Source organism: Camelus bactrianus, chromosome 14, assembly GCF_048773025.1.
Source record: "Camelus bactrianus isolate YW-2024 breed Bactrian camel chromosome 14, ASM4877302v1, whole genome shotgun sequence".
Lineage (NCBI taxonomy): Eukaryota > Metazoa > Chordata > Mammalia > Artiodactyla > Camelidae > Camelus > Camelus bactrianus.
The window spans coordinates 44,489,862-44,502,858 of NC_133552.1; the positions used below are offsets into that span (position 1 = coordinate 44,489,862).

The 12,997-nt window shown below is 38.9% G+C and overlaps 1 protein-coding gene across 23 annotated transcripts in view; it reads left to right on the plus strand.

Moving 5' to 3' along the window:
* The window catches only part of LMO7 (LIM domain 7), a 189,907-nt gene that overhangs the window by 53,189 nt on the left and 123,721 nt on the right, over window positions 1–12,997 (plus strand). The window lies entirely within an intron of this gene.

A 12,997-nucleotide genomic window follows, 5' to 3' on the forward strand; every position in this document is an offset into this window, starting at 1 on the left:
TTACAAATATAAAGGAGTAAATAATGCAGGTGATTTTAAGGCTTTTTGTTCTGCACTGACATTTGTTCTATTATTGGCCTGTTTCTGGAACATGGGCTTTCATTGTGTGGCCATTAAGGAATTCATCAAAATTTCATATCGCCTGCGTGGGTCTCCATTGTCCTGGCTGCCATCTGGCTGGGCTTTGGTCCGGGGTGATAATTATTTCATGCGGCACTGCCGGCCCCGCTCCCTGCTGTTAGCAAGTCTGTTTTCCTTCTCCTCCAGCTTTTCCATCTTCTGACTCCATTCTGTTCCAGGATGTGGGGTCATTGTCATTATTCTCAGTTAGGGGAAGCAAGAATTAGTTAACTCTGGTTTTCAGCTTTTCTGTTTCCCCTCAAGACATCAGTTGGGGCTCACATTGCTGCCAGAAGCCCTCGGAGTGTCTCCCCCAGTGTCGGTTCCATCCGTCTGACCTGGGATTCTTGTTTCTGCATCGTGGCGTCTCCCAGAGGAGAAGCTTCGAACTGGGGTGGAGAGAATGACATGGATTTGGAAGGGCAGGAAGGTTCATGCTCATGTTTTGAGTCTGGGTGGCTGGGAGAAATCTGGTATCATGATTTCAGCAGAGAAGTGAGGTGTGGCAGTTCAGCCTTGGGTGAGAGGGTGAGGTCTTGTCTCACATGCGGCTTCGTGGTGATGGAAGAGGCGCCCAAGGGGGAACGCTCAACCCGGTCGTGTCAGTGTGAGGCCGGAGGGGCGCTTCGAGGGAAGGACTAGGGCTGTACACCTAGGGGTACCTGCTTGGGGTTTGTACTTGAAAGAGCAAAGTTTAGAAGGTGGAGGAGGAGCACCGGCCTGGTGAACCGAAGAATTTGGAGGGAGTGGTTGGCAAGTCAAGCTTCTCAGTTTCGAGGAGGGTGAAGTCATCCTCTGGGGAGGCTTTCCAGATGACCCCGTGCTCTCCTGCCTCCCACACGCTCTGTCACGCCCAGCTGCCCTCTGCCCTGGACCCTCCTCGGGTTTTGCCTGAACATTCAGGCAAATTGTCAACTCGTTATGCTTGGTGGTCTGCCCATGTTGTCTCCCTTTTGAAGTGTGGTTCTAGGCTCGGAGAGCAGAATCCATGTACAAGCTAGGCTTCACAGAGCCCAGATATGTGAGCTCCCTGCTGCTCTAGTGGATGGGAGAGCAATCATCCAGAGTACTGAGAGGAATCTGAGAAATCTCACTCATGTGTTTAGTCTCTGAGCATTTTCTATATCAGCACTTTACTTTCTGCAAAAATGCCGATCATTCGTTCCATTTTGGAACTTTTTTTTATGGTAAAGAGTTGATCTATTTAGTGGGTCCTGCGTCTACAATGAAACAGATTTTATACTGTGCAGATTTTTCTACAGAAAGTCTCAAAATCTATTATGTGTTCCAAAATCAGTTTTGTAAAACACACCAGAAGCTTGTAGAATTAATAAAGGAGACAGATTATTGATGTTATATTACTTAATTTTGTTTCAGCTTTATTGAAGTATCATCGACAGATTATAAAATATTTCCCTTTTTAGTTTTCACCAAGTGTAGCTTGATATTAAGTTCTTAAGTTATTTTGTTGATTAAAAAAATGTGCTTGGATCTAGCCATTAAAAATGGAGGACAGTAATCTTTGGACTGCAGTTTATACCTTGGCAGTACCAAGAATTCGCCAGCAGGTGGTAGCAGAGAACAGGAACTGATTTCCTCCTTGGTTTCCTTAGCTTTCCAATAAAGAACCAAAGAAAACATTTAGAGTTGTGGGTCGTAGTGACGATTTAGTCCAAATTCTTTTTCTTATAAGGAAATCAAGACTCACAAGAGCTTTGGATACCCAACACTAAAGCCGTGTTTATCAGAGACTGTTCTTACCAAGACTCAGTAAGGCTGCTTCTAGAAAAAAAATGGACTTCTAGGTATCCATCCAGGCTGTTTGAATCAGGATTGCTTAGAGAATGGCCCCTGTATTGTTTTACAAGCATCACAAGTGATTCTTTTACATGCAAAATTCTGAGTCAACAAGTGGGACTCCTTCCTACAGGGCAGGATTTCCTTACGCTGGGCCCTGAGGATACAATGAAAAAATCCCATGTTTTCAAAAATGACATACCTGCGGGGTGAGCCAGGTGGTGACTGAGTGGAGGGAAGGGTGGGTGCAACAGATGGAAGTGTAGCGCGCCCTGCTGCTGTCTGGAGAGTGTGTTCTCTGCGGCCGCCCACCATTAACTCAGGGCACCCAGTTGTGGCTATGAGATAATACATGCCCAGCGTTGGCAGACTGTTTCTTTTTTTAAAGAGAAGCTGCTAATCCAGAACTTTGCTTCCTATTTTCCCAACTTCAACATTCTGTGTGGGCCAAACCAAACATGTGCACAGGTTGGAGTCAACCTGTCGGCCGTGATATCTCCTTTAGGCCCTGGGGCCAGTAGGGGGGCCCTGAAGGCAAATACACATTTGCTAGGCAGTGATGTGAGCATCACGGTCCCCGAGGAGTCGAAGATGCGGTGGGGGCCGAGGGAGCCCTCAACACTGCGTCCGGGAGGTCAGGCAGACCTCCTGATGTTGAGTTCTCAAGGTCAGTGATTTTTTTGGGGGGTGGGGAACAACCTCATTCATTTGTATGTGTTTGAGTCTTCCCTCTGTATCTTAGCAGGGAACATTCATATCAACTTTTTTGTCTTATACCAGAATGTAGTTGTCTCTTGGTACCTGCAGGGGATTAGTTCCAGGACCCCTTGGGATCCCTGAATCCAGGACTGCTCTAGTCCCCCATATACCGTGGGTTACAGATTCCCAACCCTCAGGTGCAGATGGCAAACTATAGTGTTAAAATTTTTATTCTCAACGCTTCAACTTTTACAGTCTTGAAACAGATGATTCCAAAACAAAGAAGTAAAATTATTACTCAGTCAAGGATATTTGGAACTAATCATCAGACATGTTAGGGAGCCATCAGCAATATCTGCTTTTGAGATAAGCTGGAAACTTTATCAAGGCCCTTGAAATAATCTAGGAGAAGCTTTGTTCCTACAAGTTGGCTAAGGAAAACTGATTTCTTAACAATTCTGTATGGGGACAGTAATTAATTCACAATGGGAGTTAATGTGGAGATGCTGCAAGCCTGTTTGCTGTGGCCCTTTATGTCACACCTTCATGTGTTTTCTTCTTTGAAACCATATATAAAAGGCCATAAATGCATTTAGGAAAACTTAGGGTTGTGGAATTATTTAGATATAATGCAAAGATGAAGCATTTAAAAATAGAAAGATAGATGCAAATATATAAAAGGAAATACCATAATTAAAACATTTTTGTATGTGAGGTAGTGGGCTGGAAATTTCAACTTGCAAATTTAGACCTCTTCCTATGAAATTATATATAACTTTTTTTTGGAAGATAGGCATTTAGGGAGATAGTAAACCAAATTACTTTAATGGTTTAACTTATATTGAACTACTTTTGTGTATGGGGTATGAGATGTTATGGAAGGCCTTTTAAAAAGTCATCTTTATTGAACTTAAATAAAATGCACAAAACTTTAAGTATACAATTTATTGGCTTTTTAAGGACATATTTATTGAGTTATAATTCACATACCACACAATTCACTCTTTTGAAGTGGACAGTTCATTGGGTTTCAGTATATTTGCAGAGTTGTGCAACCATCACCACTGCCCAATTTCAGAACATTTTTATCACCCCAAAAGAAACTCTGTACCCATTAGCACTCACTCCCCATTCTTCCTTTCCCCTAACTCCTGACAACCACTAACATACTCTCTATTTCTATGAATTTGCCTACTCTGGGCATGTGCCATAAATGGAATCATACAATATGTGATCTTTTGTGTCTGGCTCCTTTCACATAGCCTCATGTTTTCAAGGTTTGTCCATGATGTAGATGTATCAGTACTTAATTCCATTTTATGGCTGAATGATATTCCATTGTATGATTATACCATATTCTGTTTATTCATTCAGCAGTTGATGGATTGATGGGCTGTTTTCATTTTTTGGCTAATATGAAAATAATACTGCTATGCATTCATTATTAGCAGCACTATTTACAAGAGCCAAGACATGAAAACAACCAAAATGTCCATTGACAGATGACTGGATAAAGAAGTTGTGGTATATTTATACACTGGAATACTACTCAGCCATAAAAAATAAAGTAATGCCATTTGTAGCAACATAGATGTACCTGGAGATCATCATTCTAAATGAAGTAAGCCAGAAAGAGAAAGAAAAGTGCCATATGGTATCACTCATATGTGGACTCTAAAAAAAAAAAAAAAAAGGATACAAGTGAACTTATCTACAAAACAGACTCATAGTCATAGAAAACAAACTTATGGTTTACTTATGGGTAATGGGGGTAGGAAGAGGTAAATAGGGAGTTAGAGATTTGCAGACACTAACTACTATATATAAAATATATCTATATATCTGTATATATATATATATATATACAAAGTTATACTGTATAGTACAGGAAACTATTCAATATCTTTAGTAACCTATAATGAAAAAGAATATGAAAAGGAATATATGTATATGTATGTGTGACTGAAACATTATGCTGTACAGCAGAAATTGACACAACATTGTAGACTGAATATACGTCAATTAAAAAAATGAAAAAAAAAAAAAGGGAATCGTTTAGGCAACTCCTGTGTCACAGGTCACCTTAACTCCATCCCTCAATGCCAAACTTACACTGGGGAGTAGAGTGTATGCTAGGTCCCAGGGGTGTAACTATCAATTTGAAGTTCATATAAAATAAGTAGTGACTCTCACCTGGAATAGAGACACACTGTTTCCCAAAATGAATGTTTCCCACAGTGATCTCTCTCATGGTAATTCACTGGGAGATAAGCAGGTAATTGTTGAGACTTGCTAATGTGTGTGTGAGACATTTCTGCACAAAACAATGATGTCTCTTGACTCTTGAGAACCCATGATTATATTAAGCATTTGGACTCTATTTAAAATATCCTGATAATGGATATACCCATCTCCATGTGCCTTGTATGCTGTTTATTTAAAGACTCCTTGATCTAGGAGGAAAAAAATCACTTATGCACTAGACTAGGCTTTTGGTAGGCTTTTTTTCCCTTGCAGTGTTTCCCCTATTGTCTGAAACAGCGTAAGTTGGAATATGAGCCGGTATTCATAGACAAAATGCACTTTGTTCTTTAGGAGTAGTTTTTGTGATTGTTAACAGAACAAAGTAGAGCTGTAAAACTTGAGCACGTTTTTCTGTGTGATTTTTTGTGAATTTAACTAGCTGCTAATAGGGCTCAGGTTGTCTTGGATTTCATATCTAGATGAAACCTGGCACAGAAATCGTCAGCCCTGGAGCAAATCTTCCTTTCTTCTTTTGGTTTAATTTAGTTCTTTCCATCTGTTTTCCATTTGTGGCTTATTAATAGTTGTGGTTTAGCAAAAATAATTTGAGACTGTGAGCTCAAAGTTGGTAATGGTATGGGGAAGTGGCCATTCTCCTGGACCAGAAATTGTGTTTAAACTCATTTTTTTTTGCCCCCCAAATTGAGTGTAGCTGGCATTTGACCTAATGATGATTGAGTGAGAATTTTGAGTATTTATAAATACAGCTGGCGTTTAATTATCCAGGAACACACGAGGAGCTGTGCACTTTGCTGTCTGTTGTCCCTTCCTGGCTTTGTGTAGACTGTGGGCCTTCCCAAGAGAAGGAGGAACAGGAGGTGTAATTTACACTAGCCACTGAGACCAAGGGCTTACAGTGGGCAGTGGGGCAGAAGATGTTTAGATTTTTGACCACTTAGAGCCTTCTGGATTTCATTTAGAATTCGTGATCGGTGCAACTCTGATACCACTATCTTGGAAGACTTGTGAGTTGGCTTTGGTTTTGCTATCAAGTGATGTTAGCGTTGGCAAAAACAGCCCTGGTATACACCCTGGAATATTATGTAGTGCAATGCCAAATCTTAACAAGAGAGGCCAGTGACTTGAGAATTATGTCACTTAAAGCAATATTATTTGCTGAATATACAAGTTAACCAAGCACATGTTGTAATTCAGAGGGTTAACCACATTTTAGAGAACTGCCTAGGCTTAAAATGCCGTTTTGACCACATATTTCAAAACAGGGTTAGACTTTTAAAGAAGTTATTTCCAAGAATTGCTTCATCTTTTTGTGTTCCTAGGGCCAAGCACCATGCCAGTTATGTGCATAGCAGTTGTCATTACATGATTTTTGGATGAATGAATAACTAAATACTTTCCTAATATCTCAGTTAAGATTAAGAAAGATAATTTAAACGGAAAGTTGAATTTTAATAAATTCTTTATAGTCTGGAGAAAAACTTATGTACCAAATCAGTGTTGCAAAGCTCTTGACTTTGATATTTTCATGTAAGAATATTTCCTTTTAAAAATGTGTGCCACTAGAGTGACATGTTGCCACGGACTCTCTTGTGTGTGTGTTTCTGAGCTATCGACAAAGCTAGGATGAATGATTTTGGGGACTGAGGCAAGTTCTTCTAAAACACAACCAATCCCCATCTGCCACCAGTACACCTGAAATTTAACCATCAGTTTTGCTTTTCTTTTTTTTTTTTCGGTCTTGTTCTTGCCTTGCTTAAACTCTTTGTAGTGCAAATATTCATAGGAAGAGTAATTAGATTTAGCATGAGTGACTAGTATGTGTAAGCCATATCTCAACCAATGAGAAGGCGAGTAAGGCAGTCCTGCCCTTGAGAGATTGCAGAGTAGGCTGGGGTGGCTGGGGCTGGAGCTGGAGCTTCCTAATTACATTGTGCATTTCACTCGGCTCCTTCATAGGCACTCTCATTAGATGTTCACTGCCTGTTATGTAGGGACTAACCTAGATCTCAACTCAAGCAACCATATTGTAACTTAGTTTCCTCATATCAAGATGGAGTAAAAGCATCTACTATATAGAGTTGCTGGGAAGACTGTGGAAGATTGTGCACAAAGTAAACAGAATAAGTGTTGGCTGCCGCTTTTATAACTGAGGGGACTGAAGCCCGGAGAAATTAGGAGACTTAAATCTTTGTTATACAAAGAAGTCCAAGACTCCCATCTCAGCTCTCTGACTTCAAATTTTTATCAGGGTAGCTTAAAAAGCACAGAGCCTTTTCTTTGGGGAAGAACTGACTTCTCTAAAATGGTGAATTACCTTTTCAATAATTTTACTCTGGGCCAGGAAAAAGCTAGGAGGTAGACATTCTTTTTTTCTATTTAAATGTTTAGTTTTTACCTAATATTATTGACTATGTGCCATAATCCTTGCATTTGTAGATTTTTAGCATGGGATCAATGAGGTTGGCCAAGTTCCTGAATGATAAATAATGATATATATGTCTCATGGAATTCATTATAAAAATTGGACCTGTTGGGTGGAGCCATGGGCGTCATATAATAATTGCTTCAAAAATGAAGTTTAATAGAAGAAAAGGAGAGGAGGGTGTTTTTAAATTCTTTGACAGCTTTTTAGAGACTGAAAACACGGCAGCTCCTTAGTGTGTGCTGGCCTGGGGCTTCTGTCTGTGGAAGCCATACCCTATAAGGGCTCTCTCATTGGAAGGTGAACACTAGGTTATGTCCCCCAATAGAAAAATTAAGGCAGCTCTATCTTTTATGAGTTGTTTCATGGTGTGGTTCTTGTGTTGCACAGTGGCTTCTGATGGTAAAGATTTCTTAGGCTTTTGGTTTTTCTTTTTTCTTTTTTTTGCTTTGCTTATGTTGAAATGATTGGCATGATGATGATCATATGTGTGTATCTTAAATCTCATGATCTGGTGACCAACCAATCAATTTAGTAACCTAATTTGGAATCAACTGTGAGCCCAGTTGAATCTCATAGCCTCATTTTCTGTCAGCAAACATCCCTTCCCCTTTTTTAAAACATGCTTAAATGGGCACTGTGTTTTTGCTCTGCTATTCACACAAAAATATGGTCAAGACTGCTTTAGGGATTCTGAACGTCTTTTAAGTGGCTACTTTAAAGGAATTGAAAATTTTAAACGAGGTGAGTGCCTGCTATTTGGCATTATTGAATGTTTTGCTGATAACCAGTCTGGTATGAAGTTCTTTGAGAAGCTCCCCAAATGTTTGGGATTTAAGACATGTGGGTTACGTGGTCAGAATTGGAACTGAGAGGTGAAGTTTCAGAGAAACTTGTTGCTAATATTGGTGGGAAATCTCATCCAGCAAGAGGATTAAAATAAAACTATAAACGAAACAGTAAAGGGTTTGAAGACAATTCTCATTGGTTTATTAAATTAATATATTTTGTCTGAAAAGAAATTGCTTTTTTGAAATTTGGGAACTTGGCACTTATTGTAGGTATATTTGGCTGGTAGATACTTTGTTCCATAACATACGCCTTTTCAAAACTTGGTATCAAGGACTTCTCTGGAGGCTACAGGTGGTAAGACAGGTTTGGCAGCAGTGTTTGTGCAGAGAGTGCTTTTGGCACGATGCTCCGCCCTTAACGTGCTTGGGGAGAGTAATTATAACTTCACAGGGAGCATCTCGTCCAAGAGCCTCGCACTTGGCCGTTTCGCTTCTTAGTGTCTTTCCAACAGAAAATAGTATGTAGTCTTTTTTTTTTTTTAAAGGAGGGGTAAATATTTTCACATATCATTTGTGTGCTGTGAAGTAGATATAGCAAATACTTCTTTTCTATTAAAAATTAGGGGATAGACGGGGAAGGGTACAGCTCAGTGATAGAGTGCATGCCTGGATTCAATTCCCAAGACCTCTGTTTAAAAAAAAAAAAAAAAATATATATATATATATATATATATATATATATATAAATAAACCTAAATTACACCCCACCCCAGGCATTAAAAAAAAAATGAGGGGATGAAGCAGTACTTATCAGAAGCATGTAGAGTGAGATGGGTCCAGGATTAAACCCCAGATGAAATTTGATGTAGGTCTTAGGATATTTCAGGTGGAAATGATTTAATTTAACTGCCTTAGGAAACTATGGAAAGGGACAAGGAAGAGGGAAGAGAACAAGTTTTATAAAAGGCAAGGTGTGGCTGTTTGACTCCATAGTGATTACTCCTGTTTGTGTTGACTGTTGATAACTTGGTGGGAAACACGTGGTCTCTGTTTAGTTCCTGTGACTCACAGCCTCATTACGTAAAATGTATCACACCTCAAATAGCTTGCTAATGAGTGTGGCTCAGAATAATTGAAAAATGCAGTGAGTAATTGTTAGATTAGAACCATTAGACAAACAATAGCTCTTTAGAAATTCTGGAATTTCTTTTAGCATACTAGATTCTTAAAATACAGATGGGCTCACATTTTAAAGCATGATTTCATTTTTTGAAACAAACTGCCTTCACTGTATTTTGAGGTCCTTTATAGATCTCTATTATGATTTTTTTTTTTAAATCGTTTCCAGGATATAGAAGGTAGTCGAGTGGAGTTGTATAGTGTGGTAACTCAGTTTCTTCCTTTTAAGTAAAGGGTGTTACTTCTGGCAACAGGGACTTTCTCTTTGCTAGGATGAAACTTATAATATTCATTCTACAGATGGATAGTAACAGCTAATTGCAGGAGCTAACATTTGTGAAGGCTTTTCCTCAATCAGGCTAGTGCTGAGGGCTTCATATTCAGAATCCCATTTAATTCTCTGTGCAGCCCCGTGAGATATGTACTTTGTATCTCCATCGAACCTGTGAGAAAAGGAAGACGTTCAGCACCCTGTCCAAGGTTACAGGTAGGAAATGGCAGAGTGGGGATTCACAGCCCTGACCTCACCTGACCGTGGGAGGTGCCATGCTGTGTGTTTCTTAAGGAACATGCCCCAGGTAGCTGCTGTAGACCGAAAACCCCTGCTATGAATTTATGCTTTCTTCTTTGTTTAAAACTCGTGGAAAAACTTTTTGTGTGTTTAAATTTCTTAGGTGGGTTCTTAGGTGAGTTTGTATTTATATGGATATATAAACTGCTAATTAAAAATTTTAGTTTACAATGATCAGATGTTTTTCGTTATTGAAGTTGAGGTAGCTGGTATATACAGGATGAGCATTTTGTAATGCTCATGAAAATGTCAAGAGAAACACTTAAATCATTTACAGAGTTTTCATTTTATTAATATTTAGAGTGCCATTCTCTCTCTCTCTCTCTCTCTCTCTCTCTCTCTCACACACACACACACACACACACATTCATTATGTGTTAAGACACAAATCTCTTTTAATCAGGAAAATTGAGAAAAAGTTAATTGAACATTTTTTAAATTTACTGAGTTAACCTTTTATACCCTTAACAGTGGAGGATTATTTTTGAATCCATGGCATAGTCCATGGTAAAATACACTAATTAAGATTTAAAAAAAATCTAAATACAGATGGAAGACAGCTTCATTTTTTTTTAAGTTTAGAAAAACTATCTGATGCAATTGAGAGTACTCTTATTGAGTACTTGTGAAATGCTGTAAGTTTTTGGTATCTGTTGCATGTGGATGGTTCTGGAACTTTCTACAAAGTTAAACTCCCTGAGCCTCAACTTTCTTACTAGTGAAAGGGGAACAGTAAGGATTATTAAACTTAAGGACTGTGTGTATGTCATAGATAATGAAAAAAAAAACACCTACATGAAAACTGGTGTCTTTTTCTTCCTTTATCCTTTAAATGTAGGCGATACAGGAAATTGACCCAAATCTGATGGATTCTGACCTGTTTTGAATGTTTCTTTGAAAATATAAATTAATTTGTATCTGTTGTACAAGAAACACCTATCGTTGTTACAGAATATACCTAAGCAAAAAAAAATTTAAATGAGCTTTAATTCTACCATTTAGAAATAATTACTGTTAATATATTCTATATTTATTTATATAACGCATCCTTATAGAGTTATAGGAATTGGGATCATATTCCATGTACTGTTTGGTAAATTGCTTTATAATTAGTATATTAAGTATTCTTTACAAGTGATAAATCTATTTTATGACATGAACTTAAATTTCATGTAGTTTTCTGTTTTATAGTTATATCATAATGTATCCAATTTCTTATTGTTGGGCATTTGGGATGTTTATAGTTGTGGCCATTATACATAATGCTGTGGAGCAGTTCTTCTATTGATGTCTCTGTGTTCTTGTCCTGTTGTCTTGGTATAAATTCTTAGATCTGCACATTGTGTGCCCAAGAGTATGCGTGTTGAAGACTTCAGACGCATATCACAGTAATTGCCTTCTCAAATGCTGATGCCATTTTATATTATCTTCAATAGTGTACAGAGATGCCAGATTCCCATGTCCTCAAATGTAGACTATTATTTAAGAATCAGCTTAGTTTCTACATTCTGTCTTTGTAAGTACAGTATAAATGGACTCTGGTCTTATCATTATTTAGATTTTGGTAAGTGTATATGAACATTAATATTTTGTACATATATACTTTATTAAAGTAAGAGTATGTTAATATTTTGACATGTGGAGGGAGGTGGTCTGAAATCTGCTGCATACTGGGATTTTTGCCTTTTTGTAGTCTTTTTGGAGAAATGAACCATTCCGGTTAGTTGGGTTTTCTGAATGTCTCTGTATATTCCATTATTTCTACTTTTAATTAGTATTCTGAGTCTAACTCAGCTTTGTCTATATGGTACAGAGGATTTCCTTTGAGAATTAATTATTGCAGTGTGTTGTCAGAATGTTACTGGGAGGTCAATGCATGTAAAGAGGTCAAGCATATACTGCTGTGAGCCACCCTGAGACGCTGGATTGCACATTATAGGCTAATAAGTAGGTGATATTTACTCTGTTTCAGATGAGTAGTCTGAGGTTCATGGAGGTTATTTAACTTGCTTAAGATAACACAGCTATTGGATAAGGAAAGTGGGATTTGAATATGCTTTGGTCTGACTTGAGCCCTTTCTCTTTCCATTTCATTGCTTACTACACTGCCCTCTGGATGGCCCATCCCGTGCTGTTGACTGTCACTCTTCACTGGTCCCTGTATGTCTGTAAGGCTCAATCCTTCATCTAACTCGCTGCTTCTACTCTACCTTGATTTGGGAACGTAATCTCCAGACTGTTTCTGTGGTGGATAATTAAGTGTTGGCAGCTCTGAGGGGCTTTCCCATGACTAGAGAGAATGGACTCGACAGCTGCTTTGAATGGCCCTGGGACTTTTTCATGCTTTTTTAGCTTTGGATAGGCATTCTCAGATAAATGAGATGTTACTCTATTTTCACTAGTTGGGAATCAGCGCTTACCTTGAGTTTGTCTTGCATCTATTTGGGGAAAATTGAAGAGTTTGTGCAGCTCTTGTTCCCTGGGATAATCCACGGGCCACTCAAGGTTATCCTCAAAGGAATGTGCCATTTCATTTGTGTATGTTTTGCTTATGTGGCTGTGAGCTCCTTGCTTTTTTTTTTTTTTTTTTTTTTTTTTTTTTAGATTTCCATCCAGTATCCAGGTAAGTGTATGTAATGGAGACACTTAGCAAATGTTTAATTCATGCAGTGATGTAGTCCTTTTGTAGATTAATGCCCTGTGTAGGAAAGAATGTTACTTCTTTGTGTATTTGAGTGTATCCCCTCCTGACCCAGCTCCTGTCCATATTTATAGAACCAGCTTATGAGAAACTAACTTGAAAAATACCCATTGTTTTGCCAGTTAACCATTATTATGTGTAGGTGTGGCACTGCTGGGAACTGGGGAAAGAAGCCGAGCACGTATAGGGACTCTTGGTGGACCACAAAGCTTGCGGCAGTGAGCAGGGACAACAGGAGCTCTGAAGCTCACCGAGGATTTAAGATTGGTGATTTCCCAATTGTGTTTCCAAGATCGTATGTCTTCCTGTAGTGGCAGGTGGAGCAAGGACTCTGCTCACAGGTGGTGGGTCCATCCTTAGGGCGGGTGTTGTCACGAAGCACCTGTCGTACCCTTGGCTGGGGACCCAGTCCCAGGGTGTTCTTGGAGCAGCTTTTCCCCACTAGGGCCTCC